Source organism: Anabrus simplex, chromosome 6, assembly GCF_040414725.1.
Source record: "Anabrus simplex isolate iqAnaSimp1 chromosome 6, ASM4041472v1, whole genome shotgun sequence".
Taxonomy (NCBI): domain Eukaryota; kingdom Metazoa; phylum Arthropoda; class Insecta; order Orthoptera; family Tettigoniidae; genus Anabrus; species Anabrus simplex.
Window position 1 is genome coordinate 229,754,229 of NC_090270.1, and position 16,114 is coordinate 229,770,342.

Below are 16,114 nucleotides of genomic sequence, written 5' to 3' on the forward strand. Positions count from 1 at the left end.
TACAGCGTAGTTATTTGCATTGATCCTCCTTGATGGACAGCGACTCAGCCATGGAAACACGTTCCCTTGTGTGCAGCAACCAAACCATGGAACCACGATCCGTTGTAGGCAGCAACCAAACCATGGAAACACGATCCCTTGTACGCAGCAACCAAACCATGGAACCACAATACCTTGCAGGCAGCAACCAATCCATGGAACCAAGGTCCCTTGTAAACAGTAATGGGTCGTCGTTGATTCTTGAAGCTCCCGGCGCGGGGTAACCACTAACTGATTATGTTACGCGAGTGTCTACATATAACTGTCACCCGAATGTCGGAATGATTCACATAAACCACAGCACTTCGTGAATTGTAATCGTTGAATCGGTTCTAACTTGGAACCCAAACGTAAAATTAAAAAAATAAGTTGCACTTGGGAAACTTGTGATGGCTTTCGACAAGAAAAACTGAAATAATGTTTGACTTCTATCAGTTGCATAGAGTCTTTCTGCCAAATTAATATTTGCACTGTTCATTGGAACTCATCACAACACATTTTATTCCTATCCACGTCGAGATATAGAATGTCTGATGGAATAACTGTACTCTTAGAATTGTTTATAATTCTAAAGAAACTGAATGTTTGTAGTGACCTACCAGAAGCACAGTTCAATTGGGAATTTCCATTGCATTTTACGTGAATGTGTATGAGTGCACTTGTGTCTATTTATGTAGTGTAAATCACTAGTGAAAATAACTATCATTCCTAACTATTGCATTCTATGCGAAGCATTTATTATTATTATTATTATTATTATTATTATTATTATTATTATTATTATTATTATTATTATTATTATTATTATTAAGAGTCTGTCTGCAGAAAACATATCACCTTCACTGCCACATTTGATATAATGTCTACAGTAAGTGAATTATTAAACACTTGTTGTACAGTATGAAAAGTAAAGTCTCTGAATATTCTGTTGTTCACATCATAATATTGTACCCTATAGGGCATAAACAACACTGCAATGTCGATCTTACCTTCTTACCTGTTATTTGATGAATGCGCCAGCCCAACTGCAGTCGGCAGGAAAAGGTCGTTTACAGGGTTCTTGTGAACGAGAGTAGGGAGGTAAAAAAAATAATTGTTCTATACGTATGCTTACGAAATGAGGAACACAAACGCACCTACTGACATTTTGAGAAAAAATTGTGTATTCTTAAATCAACATTTCCTTTCTTTTATATTACAATTGATTGCACTAATAGTGCTAAAATGGATGCCCAAAGGCTCACATCATGAATCCAAAGATAAACATAAAAAAAATATACACTAGCTGGTTAATTGTCGTGCGGAGAATCGATAAGTGAACCCAAGAAAACAAATGTGTCCTTACTCGGAACAGCCTCGCTGTACCTGCACATAAAGTATATGATGCCAGGGTGAGAAATTGTCCTGCAGAAATAAAGTCACAAACAAAAGGTCCCCACACATATTTGGGAAAGTGCACACAACAAAGATAGTAAGTTTGAACCTATAACTACAGGCATATCCTATCTAATCTCGCATGAAAAATATACCTTTTTATGAATAAGAACCAAGGTCCATTAAAACAAACGTTATATTTCCAACATGTACTGATTAAGCGAGTTTTCTTAGTGCCCAGTTTCTACTTAACGCATCGCCATTTACAACAAAATAAAGAAAGTAAGAGAAAAAGAAAGGATGAATGAAACGAAGCCTCCTTCGCATGCCTATCTCGCCTGCGAGAAGGAATTCCTCCCCACCCCTTCTGTCTATTTAAAAATGGCTGCGAGGCTCCCTGCTGTGCAAGCAGGGGAAACGACCTCCGAGACATGGAGCCGTGAAACACACCCTCGCACAACAAAAATAAAAACATAGCCTAGTTTCAAACATGCGGAGCTCTGCTCTACCTCGACCTTGTCTCGACACATGACGAAGATCGCCACAAATAAATGAGTGAGGAAATCACATACGTGTCTGCACTATCCAAAGTCCGTGACAGACCGCCCTGGGTCTCGATTATACCATCCGGAGTAATACCCATTGTTATACACATCCATCTCGCCGTCAGCCCAATGCGACGTGTTCCTATCGACCCTCAAGTCTAGGGTTCAATCCCTTACTCGGCAGAGTATGAGGGGTCGCAAATATACGTGACATAGCCTACGGAGTATTTTCATTACACTCACAGACAATCCAACTCAATATAAACATGAAGTAAACAATTAAATCCAGGCCGCATGCGTGCTCTACATTATGCAGACAGATTCCCTTCCCAACATAAGGGTACTCTATCATAACAACCTATAATTACAAGCAGATATCGACTGATACCGGGCACTAAGAAACATTGATTTAAGCTCGTACATAAGCTTCCCTACGACTATGTGTACAGTCACACTATCATTTAAACTACCTTAATCCTTGCTTACTATAAACAATAAAATAAAATGTATATGCCTTACCCTAAATTATATAAAGGAAATACCTTAATAAATGGCCTAATGGGCCGTAACCCTATTCCTTACTATATTTACAAATTAATCACCGTATTTCTGCATAACAACCCCCCAACCCTACACATATATATTAATTGTTGTTCACTTATCTATCATCTTGGAGACCTCTTCCTCATCGTCCGGGTTGACTGTGGATGCTTAAGCAGTCATGGCGGCAGCGTTGTCCCGGATCGATCCCTTAGGTCCCATCTTCCAGTGTACCATGTTCATGATGTCCTTTTCCGCCTGGGTAGCCCGTTGGTCGTCTTCTTGGGGTCGTGGACGGCAGTTCGTAACACCAGTCTCCTGCACACCTCACCGCTCTTCACTAAAATGAAATGCTCAGTTTATTCACAGCACAGCACCTCCCGATCTATTTACTCCCTTTGACATGGGAATCAATACTGGATATCTGGAATCTCGAAACTGACTCCACTCCACTAATCTAGCCTTCTACCTCTGACCGGAATAATACCAACTATCCTAGCTTATTGTTACGGGTATTTTATTTTTATTTTTGTACCCGTCGCTACTCCTCTCTCATCGCCTCATAATGAAAGTCTACACAGGTAGCACACTTTGCGTCAAATACTAAACACTCGTCGGTCTCACCGCACATGTCTACATATTGTCCTTCACTTAAATTGCTACCGGGAACTTTACAAATCTCGGAGCTATTAAATCAAGTTATCGCCACAACACTTATTATTCACAATCTTTGTCTTAAACAAAGGTTTCTGGCGCGAGTATCAGCAGAAACGCGACGTGCACGGACAGCGGTCTTATCATGGACTGAACACCTCCTTCCATCTTTCTCTGCTCTTATAGAATCCAGGAACCCACGCTACTCGCTGGGAAGTCCCGGGAAACAACTTGAGATTGGCATGTGGCCTCGAAACATTTTCTCACGGCAGTCGGCCTCACACGTAGTTATTTATTCGATTATATATTAATAGACTTTGAGGTATCTATGGCTTCGGAAAATTCTGGCACCGATTTCCATCCTATTACTTTCCTGTAAAACCTTCAAATATAGGAATTACGACTCAATTTCCATAGCGTGGTGAGCCTGTCTGTTCCCGCTGAAAATCTCTGTTAAGATGGCAGGTCTCTCCCCTAGACAAAATCCCATCTCTCTTTCTTTCTTCCTCACATATTCTTTCTTCGTCACACATGACCACGCCTTGCCTCGGGAATCCCCTTCTCGATTCCCGCGCTCTGTATAGCATCACGCCCTCACAGTTAGCGTCCTGTTGCGCATTATTTTATCAGCGTTAAATATCCATTCTTATAACTAACAGAATGGTACAATATTAAAGTTTAAGTCGAGTTCACTTGGAAAAATCACTATTATGGCTTCTAGCACACAAATAAATGTTAGTTATAAAAGCCTTAGAATCACCGTCTACAATATTTATAAGTTTCTCAGCGAGGTTCAACTTACGGGGCAAATATTCATTTATAGGAAGGGGAGTTAGGGATTGGAATAACTTACCAAGGGAGATGTTCAATAAATTTCCAATTTCTTTGAAATCATTTAGGAAAAAGCTAGGAAAGCAACAGATAGGGAATCTGCCACCTGGGCGACTGCCCTAAATGCAGATCAGTATTGATTGATTGATTACTGAAAGCTTTTAAGTACCGTAACGCCGGAATTATTCTATGTTCCACAACTCGCACGTCACTTAGGCTGACTCCGTTTCATGCGGAGAATCAACCTCGTCGTGTTGTCGGTGTGAACTGCCGTGGAAGGACCAAGAGTTATGGCCTTTGATATAGATCTAGCTCTGACGTGATGTGTTATAAAATCTTGAATATCTCCGTAATCCCTGGATATATTTTGGTGAAATTAAGTGGAAGGAACGTTTAAAATGTACACAATAAATATGCCGTTGTTTCTGAATCGATGCCTCAATTGGTATAGGATATAGAAATTTGCTTTGCTTGAATGTTTCCAAATCGTATGGCGCCACCTCTCCTTGACAACGCACTGGCTGTGTGATGACGAAAGTAGTGTTGTGCGGGTTAACTACTTGCTCCTGCGAGACTTTGTTAGCATGACCGCTGAAAATACACTCGCTAATACAATACTTTATCAATTCTTTCTGGCGTATTTTATTTAAGAAATACTTGATGTGCGGTCAACCCAAGTACATGTTCCCCTCCGTCAGGAAAAATAAAATACGTCAAGGATTTTCTTTTTAATTATCCACTCTATGAAAGTATTTCATAAGATTAGCGGTGTTGTAGATTCCTTCAATTGAACCATCTGTTCTCTCAATCTGATATTCGCCATTATCAAAGGTGTTTCCTACGCGATATGGTCCAATGAATAGTGGGCTGAACTTGCCATATACGCGCAGTTCTGGATGGGAAACCGCTGGTTTGCGAATGAGCACTCAATCGCATTCTTGGAACGGCTGTCAGAATGCACGGTTGCTTTGCCTCCCTTCTCGTAATCGAGCTCCGTGTTTCAGCCTTCTTAATGCCTCAGTCCTTCTTTCTTCGTGTGTAGGATTTACTTCATGTGGGATTTGTAATATCGGTTCCAGGGTCTATCTGAATTAATCTCTCGATGTAATCGCATCGGGATGTCCTTGGTAGATTCGTGTGTGAGGAATTTCACGATCGTTTGCATTATTGGCAAGACCTCTATCCATGTTGCTGGCAGCAGTAGACTCGGCAAAATTTAGCTATTTCTCTCATGACTCGTGCCGTAGGGTTCGCCTCTGAATATCGGATATAATTCATCATATGTCTTATTCTTAACTCTTCTAAGGCTGTTCTTAACTCGACGGAATCGAACTGAGTCCCGTGGTCCGTGAGCAGTTATTCAGGTCTCCCCATCTCCGGAATGATGTTCTTTCGGAGGCGCCTTAAAATGTTGCTAGCGTTAGCTTTTTGGGTGGGCAAGAGCATATTGTATTTGGAAGAGACATCCATCACAACCACAATATGGCAACTTCCACTGATTGCCTCAGGCAGAGGACCATAGAAGTCTGGCCTTTTCAGGAATCAGACGCATAGGCAATTCATTCAACAAATAATTATTTGGCTTGATCCTTAGGCACAAGTCGCAAGTTCGGATCTATATACGTACAAAGCGTCTCAAATGCGCCCATGTGAAATTTTCTAAAATTACATTAGAAATGTTATCAGTTCCAGCATGCCCCGTGATTGCATGGCATTTCCAAACGATAGCAGAACATATCTTTGAAGGTGCATATATCCTATATTATGTTTTTTCAGCATCAGTCTACTTAAATAGGATGCCATGATGGAGACAGAATGATTAAGCAGTTCTCTCGATTCGTGGATACTCCACATCATTGGCAGGAATATATCCCTCGAATAATCTTATGAGTTATCTTAGTTTACAGTCTAGTGCACCTGCAGCAAAAATCTAAGTTTTCTCAAAAACACTTCATCGTCGTCATCAAGAATTTCAATGGCATGAACAGGCACCACATAGACTGAACTGCGACTCAAGGCGTCAGCTAAGATATTCTTATCCCCAGGTCGATGTACAATTGTAATATCGAACTGCTGAATGAATAGAGCCCACCGAGTATCTCTATCACTAGTTAAGTCAGACGACATTATACAGGTTAATGCTTTGTGGTCAGTATAAACTGTTATGGGGTAGCCACACACAATCTTCTTCCATTGTGATAGGGATTAAATAATGGCTAAAGCTTCTAATTCGGTGATAGTGTAAGCTTTCTCATGAGTTCCGAGTTTACGACTGATGAAGGACACAGATAGCTTGTTGTCATGGTCTACAGGGTTGATCTGGTATAAGGCAGTGCCTATTCCTATTGTGCTGGCGTCACACTCAATGTGGATTGGCCACTCATAGTTACAGTATGATAACTGGACATTTTGTGCCAGCATCTGTTTAGTTACATGAAAGGATTGTTCGCAATCATCGGTCCACTTCCACCTGTTGTACAATTAGGCAACTCCAGTAATGCCGCCACTATTGTAGTGTAATTTGGACAATGTTGAGAAAAGAACTGGCATAGTCCTAGGAAATGCCGAACGTGTTTGATACGAGTCGGTCTTAGAAATTCTAACATACATCTTATCGTCGCGGGATTGGGCTTGATTTCCACGCCGCTAATTTTATGCCCCAAGAATAACATCTCTGATTTTAAAAATGGGTCTTATTAGCATTGATCTTGAAGTTCTTGTAGGACACGATTAACATCCTGTCACGTTACACACACTTTCGGATGACCTCAGACATAAGACATACTCAAGTCAAAACAATGTTCACTATGCAGAATTAACTCGTGTCAAAAGAATGTTCACTATGCAGAATTAACTCGTGTCAAAACAATGTTCACTATGCAGAATTAACTCGTGTCAAAACAATGTTCACTATGCAGAATTAACTCGTGTCAAAACAATGTTCACTATGCAGAATTAACTCGTGTCAAAAGAATGTTCACTATGCAGAATTAACTCGTGTCAAAAGAATGTTCACTATGCAGAATTAACTCGTGTCAAAAGAATGTTCACTATGCAGAATTAACTCGTTTCAAAACAATGTTCACTATGCAGAATTAACTCGTGTCAAAACAATGTTCACTATGCAGAATTAACTCGTGTCAAAAGAATGTTCACTATGCAGAATTAACTCGTGTAAAAAAAATGTTCACTATGCAGAATTAACTCGTTTCAAAACAATGTTCACTATGCACAATTAAATCGTGTCAAAACAATGTTCACTATGCAGAATTAACTCGTGTCAAAAGAATGTTCACTATGCAGAATTAACTCGTGTCAAAAGAATGTTCATTATGCAGAATTAACTCGTGTCAAAAGAATGTTCACTATGCAGAATTAACTCGTTTCAAAACAATGTTCAATATGCAGAATTAACTCGTGTCAAAACAATGTTCACTATGCATAATTCATACTCATGTCAAAACAATGTTCACTATGCAGAATTAACTCGTGTCAAAACAATGTTCACTATGCAGAATTAACTCGTGTCAAAAGAATGTTCACTATGCAGAATTAACTCGTGTCAAAAGAATGTTCACTATGCAGAATTAACTCGTGTCAAAACAATGTTCACTATGCAGAATTAACTCGTGTCAAAAGAATGTTCACTATGCAGAATTAACTCGTGTCAAAACAATGTTCACTGTGCAGAATTAACTAGTGTCAAAACAATGTTCACTATGCAGAATTAACTCGTGACAAAAGAATATTCATTATGCAGAATTAACTCGTGTCAAAACAATGTTCACTGTGCAGAATTAACTAGTGTCAAAACAATGTTCATTATGCAGAATTAACTCGTGTCAAAAGAATGTTCACTATGCAGAATTAACTAGTGTCAAAAGAATGTTCACTATGCAGAATTAACTCGTGTCAAAAGAATGTTCACTATGCAGAATTCATACTCATGTCCAAACAATGTTCACTATGCAGAATTAACTCGTTTCAAAACAATGTTCATTATGCAGAATTAACTCGTTTCAAAACAATGTTCATTATGCAGAATTAACTCGTTTCAAAACAATGTTCACTATGCAGAATTAACTCGTGTCAAAAGAATATTCACTATGCAGAATTAACTCGTTTCAAAACAATGTTCACTATGCAGAATTAACTCGTGTCAAAACAATGTTCATTATGCAGAATTAACTCGTGTCAAAAGAATGTTCACTATGCAGAATTAACTCGTTTCAAAACAATGTTCACTATGCAGAATTAACTCGTGTCAAAACAATGTTCACTATGCAGAATTAACTCGTGTCAAAACAATGTTCACTATGCAGAATTAACTCGTGTCAAAACAATGTTCACTATGCAGAATTAACTCGTGTCAAAACAATGTTCACTATGCAGAATTAACTAGTGTCAAAACAATGTTCACTATGCAGAATTAACTCGTGTCAAAACAATGTTCACTATGCAGAATTAACTCGTGTCAAAACAATGTTCACTATGCAGAATTAACTCGTGTCAAAACAATGTTCACTATGCAGAATTAACTCGTGTCAAAACAATGTTCACTATGCAGAATTAACTCGTGTCAAAACAATGTTCACTATGCAGAATTAACTCGTGTCAAAACAATGTTCACTATGCAGAATTAACTAGTGTCAAAACAATGTTCCTTATGCAGAATTAACTCGTGTCAAAAGAATGTTCACTATGCAGAATTAACTCGTGTCAAAAGAATGTTCATTATGCAGAATTAACTCGCGTCAAAAGAATGTTCACTATGCAGAATTCATACTCATGTCAAAACAATGTTCACTATCCAGAATTAACTAGTGTCAAAACAATGTTCACTATGCAGAATTAACTCGTGTCAAAACAATGTTCACTATGCAGAATTAACTAGTGTCAAAACAATGTTCACTATGCAGAATTAACTAGTGTCAAAACAATGTTCACTATGCAGAATTAACTCGTGTCAAAACAATGTTCACTATGCAGAATTAACTCGTGTCAAAACAATGTTCACTATGCAGAATTAACTCGTGTCAAAACAATGTTCACTATGCAGAATTAACTCGTGTCAAAACAATGTTCACTATGCAGAATTAACTCGTGTCAAAACAATGTTCACTATGCAGAATTAACTCGTGTCAAAACAATGTTCACTATGCAGAATTAACTAGTGTCAAAACAATGTTCCTTATGCAGAATTAACTCGTGTCAAAAGAATGTTCACTATGCAGAATTAACTCGTGTCAAAAGAATGTTCATTATGCAGAATTAACTCGCGTCAAAAGAATGTTCACTATGCAGAATTCATACTCATGTCAAAACAATGTTCACTATCCAGAATTAACTAGTGTCAAAACAATGTTCACTATGCAGAATTAACTCGTGTCAAAACAATGTTCACTATGCAGAATTAACTAGTGTCAAAACAATGTTCACTATGCAGAATTAACTAGTGTCAAAACAATGTTCACTATGCAGAATTAACTAGTGTCAAAACAATGTTCACTATGCAGAATTCATACTCATGTCCAAACAATGTTCACTATGCAGAATTAACTAGTGTCAAAACAATGTTCACTATCCAGAATTAACTAGTGTCAAAACAATGTTCACTATCCAGAATTAACTAGTGTCAAAACAATGTTCACTATGCAGAATTAACTCGTGACAAAAGAATATTCATTATGCAGAATTCATACTCATGTCCAAACAATGTTCACTATGCAGAATTCATACTCATGTCAAAACAATGTTCACTATGCAGAATTCATACTCATGTCCAAACAATGTTCACTATGCAGAATTAACTAGTGTCAAAACAATGTTCACTATGCAGAATTCATACTCATGTCCAAACAATGTTCACTATGCAGAATTCATACTCATGTCAAAACAATGTTCACTATCCAGAATTAACTAGTGTCAAAACAATGTTCACTATGCAGAATTAACTAGTGTCAAAACAATGTTCACTATGCAGAATTAACTCGTGTCAAAACAATGTTCACTATGCAGAATTAACTCGTGTCAAAACAATGTTCACTATGCAGAATTAACTAGTGTCAAAACAATGTTCACTATGCAGAATTAACTCGTGTCAAAACAATGTTCACTATGCAGAATTAACTCGTGTCAAAACAATGTTCACTATGCAGAATTAACTCATGTCAAAACAATGTTCACTATGCAGAATTAACTTGCGTCAAAACAATATTCACTATGCAGAATTAACTCGTGTCAAAACAATGTTCACTATGCATAATTCATACTCATGTCAAAACAATGTTCACAATCCAGAATTAACTAGTGTCAAAACAATGTTCATTATGCAGAATTAACTTGCGTCAAAACAATATTCACTATGCAGAATTAACTCGTGTCAAAACAATGTTCACTATGCATAATTCATACTCATGTCAAAACAATGTTCACAATCCAGAATTAACTAGTGTCAAAACAATGTTCACTATGCAGAATTAACTAGTGTCAAAACAATGTTCACTATGCAGAATTAACTAGTGTCAAAACAATGTTCACTATGCAGAATTAACTAGTGTCAAAACAATGTTCACTATGCAGAATTAACTAGTGTCAAAACAATGTTCACTATGCAGAATTAACTCGTGTCAAAACAATGTTCACTATGCAGAATTAACTAGTGTCAAAACAATGTTCACTATGCAGAATTAACTCGTGTCAAAACAATGTTCACTATGCAGAATTAACTCGTGTCAAAACAATGTTCACTATGCAGAATTAACTCATGTCAAAACAATGTTCACTATGCAGAATTAACTTGCGTCAAAACAATATTCACTATGCAGAATTAACTCGTGTCAAAACAATGTTCACTATGCATAATTCATACTCATGTCAAAACAATGTTCACAATCCAGAATTAACTAGTGTCAAAACAATGTTCATTATGCAGAATTAACTTGCGTCAAAACAATATTCACTAAGCAGAATTAACTCGTGTCAAAACAATGTTCACTATGCATAATTCATACTCATGTCAAAACAATGTTCACTATGCAGAATTAACTAGTGTCAAAACAATGTTCATTATGCAGAATTAACTCGTGTCAAAACAATGTTCACTATGCAGAATTAACTCGTGTCTAAACAATGTTCACTATGCAGAATTAACTCGTGTCAAAAGAATGTTCACTATCCAGAATTAACTAGTGTCAAAACAATGTTCACTATGCAGAATTAACTAGTGTCAAAACAATGTTCACTATGCAGAATTAACTAGTGTCAAAACAATGTTCACTATGCAGAATTAACTAGTGTCAAAACAATGTTCACTATGCAGAATTAACTCGTGTCAAAACAATGTTCACTATGCAGAATTAACTCATGTCAAAACAATGTTCACTATGCAGAATTAACTTGTGTCAAAACAATGTTCACTATGCAGAATTCATACTTACGTCAAAACAATGTTCACTATGCAGAATTAACTCGTGTCAAAACAATGTTCATTATGCAGAATTAACTCGTGTCAAAACAATGTTCACTATGCAGAATTAACTAGTGTCAAAACAATGTTCACTATGCAGAATTAACTAGTGTCAAAACAATGTTCACTATGCAGAATTAACTAGTGTCAAAACAATGTTCACTATGCAGAATTAACTCGTGTCAAAACAATGTTCACTATGCAGAATTAACTCGTGTCAAAACAATGTTCACTATGCAGAATTAACTCGTGTCAAAAGAATGTTCACTATGCAGAATTAACTCGTGTCAAAACAATGTTCACTATGCAGAATTAACTCATGTCAAAACAATGTTCATTATGCAGAATTAACTCGTGTCAAAACAATGTTCACTATGCAGAATTAACTCATGTCAAAACAATGTTCACTATGCAGAATTAACTCGTGTCAAAACAATGTTCACTATGCAGAATTCATACTTACGTCAAAACAATGTTCACTATGCAGAATTAACTCGTGTCAAAACAATGTTCACTATGCAGAATTAACTCGTGTCAAAACAATGTTCACTATGCAGAATTAACTTGTGTCAAAACAATGTTCACTATGCAGAATTAACTCGTGTCAAAACAATGTTCACTATGCAGAATTAACTCGTGTCAAAACAATGTTCACTATGCAGAATTAACTCGTGTCAAAACAATGTTCACTATGCAGAATTCATACTTACGTCAAAACAATGTTCACTATGCAGAATTAACTCGTGTCAAAACAATGTTCACTATGCAGAATTAACTCGTGTCAAAACAATGTTCACTATGCAGAATTAACTTGTGTCAAAACAATGTTCACTATGCAGAATTAACTTGTGTCAAAACAATGTTCACTATGCAGAATTAACTCGTGTCAAAACAATGTTCATTATGCAGAATTAACTCGTGTCAAAACAATGTTCACTATGCAGAATTAACTCGTGTCAAAACAATGTTCACTATGCAGAATTAACTTGTGTCAAAACAATGTTCACTATGCAGAATTAACTTGTGTCAAAACAATGTTCACTATGCAGAATTAACTCGTGTCAAAACAATGTTCATTATGCAGAATTAACTCGTGTCAAAACAATGTTCACTATGCAGAATTAACTCGTGTCAAAACAATGTTCACTATGCAGAATTAACTCGTGTCAAAACAATGTTCACTATGCAGAATTATAGGTAGCCCTTTTTACATTTTACATTTTATATACGTCTGTCCCACCATTTGTTACATTTAGTGCCAACCAAACAAACTATAATTACTGAACACAATGAGAAATGTACATCAGAGCTTTGTGGTAAAGTTTAAACACGGTATTTTAAAATATGTGGGACGGTTGACGAAAAACGAGACAATATGCGTCCCGTATATTATTTCCTGGGACACTTTAAGAGAAATAAGAGACGTCTGCTCACCCTACCCTATTGGTCGAGAGGCTCTTGCAGTATTACAATGACTAACAGACATGTTTTAAAATTAAATTATTTTTATTATGAACTCAATAAATACTAAGAAACCCGCTGCATTGTTATAAAGAATTCTAGGAATATGAACCCTTTAATGCCAATGTATACATTTGTGTGCATGATAAACTTGTACTTTAACATTGATATCATTTTGATAATGCATTGGTCATTATTTGGAAAATAAGAATACTGAATGACAATATATTCATAAATATGCTTTACTTATGGACTATTCTGCTAAATATTATGCAACCTGACTTCCTGTACATTGAACACCATCTGTAAGAGAACTAAGTGTAATAATCTAAAAACTGGTTAATGGTTTACAATAACCGACTGAAGTAGGAGTATAAATAATAAGTCAACTTAAGTCTGAAAGATATAGGACGTGTAGGAAAGGGACATAATTAAACCTATAGCTGTACCAGGCGGCCTATTAAAATGTGAAATGCCCCAAGTTGTTTAGAGAGCTACAAACTACCAAATATTATCAGCTGCCTATATCTAAATATTCAAGTAAATATAACGAATAGTAAGAGGTTAAATCAGAATACAACTGGGAGAGTTGGACGTGCGGTTAGGAGCACGCAGCTGTGAGCTCGCATCCAGGAGATAGTGGGTTCGAACCCCACTGTCGGCAGCCCTGAAGATGATTTTCTGTGGTTTCCCAATTTCACACAAGGAAATGCTGGGGCTGTACCTTAATTAAGGACACGGCCGCTTCCTTCCCATTCCTAGGCCTTCCCTGTTCCATCGTCGCCATAAGACCTATCTGTGTCGGTGCGCCGTAAAGCAACTAGCAAAAAAAAAAAAAATCAGAATACACAAGTAACTAATACATCATGATATGAATATACGGTAATACTGAATAATATAATATGGATAGTATAAATGCCACGTGTTTGCATACGTTTTGTGGTAAATAAAACACGTAATTTTCAAAGAAAATTCACTTTTGTACATTAAAAATATTGGCCATCGCTTTCTACACGCTTCGCCCATCTTTCAGGTAGGTTATGAATATCATGCCAGAACAACTGCTTGTCTTTTGTGGGAAGCCATACGTCGAGCCATTTTCCAACTTCCTCGAAATTGCTGAAGTGCTGCTCTGCGAGCGCGTGCCCCATTGATGCGAAGAGGTGATAGATGGCGCCAGGTCGGGGCAGTACGGCGGGTGCGGAATGATGTCCCACCCAAGTGACTTCAAGGTGTCTTTCACTTGTTTTGCTGTGTGAGACGGCGCATTGTCGTGTAACAAAATCACTTTGCCATGTCTTCTGGTCCATTCCGGTCATCTTTCGATCGATGCGTGATTTAAATTAATAATTTGTTGGCGATAGTGTTGTGCGTTAACGGTTTCGCTGGGCTTCAAGAGTTCATAATACACAATACCGCTCTGGTCCCAGCAGACACAAAGCATGGCATTCTTGCCGAAGGGATTTGGCCTTGGTGTTGAAGGACTGGCTTTGCCAGGTGACAGCCGCAATTTTTACTGTTTCATATTCATTTTGTGCAACTTTTGCTTTCCTTTTCCTCATATTACCACTTATAGTCCTACCTGTTGAAGGTTCCTGAGTAGGCCTACTATTCAGACCCACAGATACTGAAGACATTGGTTCAGCAACAGAGGTGCTTTCCCAATCTTGAATTTTTCATTCCCTACTTCATTAGGACTGAATGAAATTGAAACAATATCCGACCCGGAAGGTTCAGGAACTGCTAACTCAATCAAAGCAGGTGATTTTTTACCAATAATTACCAAGAGCACGTTATCACCCTTGTCATAGGTCCATTTCTTCCTTTCTGCTCTCTATCCCCCTGTGGGCGCGGGCGGTAGAATACATCCACGATATTCCTGTCTCTTAACTTGGGATCATTGTTGTTGGTACCGAGCTCGATAGCTGCAGTCGCTTAAGTGCGGCCATTATCCAGTATTCGGGAGATAGTAGGTTCGAACCCCACTGTCGGCAGCCCTGAAAATGGTTTTCCGTGGTTTCCCATTTTCACACCAGGCAAATACTGGGGCTGTACCTTAATTAAGGCCACGGCCGCTTCCTTCCCACTCCCAGCCCTTTCCTGTCCCATCGCCGCCATAAGACATATCTGTGTCAGCTCGACGTAAAGCAACTAGCAAAAAAAAAAATTGTTGGTGGCCACGAGGCACTTAGCTGAGTCCTGGTATTGCTTCCACTTACTTATGCCAGGCTCCTCACTTTCATCTATCCTATCCGACCTCGCTTGTTCAATTCTTTTCAGATCCTGACGGTATTAGAGCATTCGAGGCCTAGGGATTCTTTCATTTTCGCGCCAATCGTGGCCCTTGTCTTTATTTGGCCGATACTTCATTTATTGAAATGTCGGACCCCTTTGATATTTCCTTTCTCATTAGTGTTAACAGAAGATGGTTGTCAAGTTGTACTCCCTCTTAGAACAAGAATCACCACCACCACCACCACCACCACCACTGTTGTGTGTGTCCTCCGCGCCTACAAGCTCCGCAGCCCGCCGAACATGGACGTTTCCAGAGACCACGAGGCAGACTGCAGTGCGCTGACGTGATCGTCGGTGACGTCAACCAGCGCTATAAAAGGAGCAACGTTTCTCGCCTCTCCAGGACTCCCACAGTGTCCAACGACCAGACTACACCGCAAGTCAGACACGGAGGTAACCTCTAAAAAAGGTGTTCTGAATAGGTGGACTGATTCCTGGCCGTGAGGTTTCACCTCTGGACATTGACTCATTCATCCTGCATCCCGTAGCCACGTCAAGCACCCATCCAAGCATTCGGCTACTCACTCAAGTCCCCTACAGTGCTCCGACTCCAATCATAGCATTCTGCTATATATGAACATTAGACACAAGTTCCTTGCAAGTCATACGCCTACTGTTAGCATTCTGCTAATACGAACTCTCTCTACAAGTTCCACTTGTTATTATACATGACCGATAGTTTTCGACTATCAAGAACATTCTCACATTTGAACATACTGTCTCATCAAGACAAGATTGAATGTATATAGGAATCTCCATTTGTACACATGTAAATATTATTCAGGCCCTCAGCCTACTACCTTATATTGACATTAAACGTGTGCCACTCAACAAGCTTCAAGAAAAGTTTAATTCTGTTTCATGTACATATTGTATAAAATTGTTGAAGCAATAAACTTTATGTTGT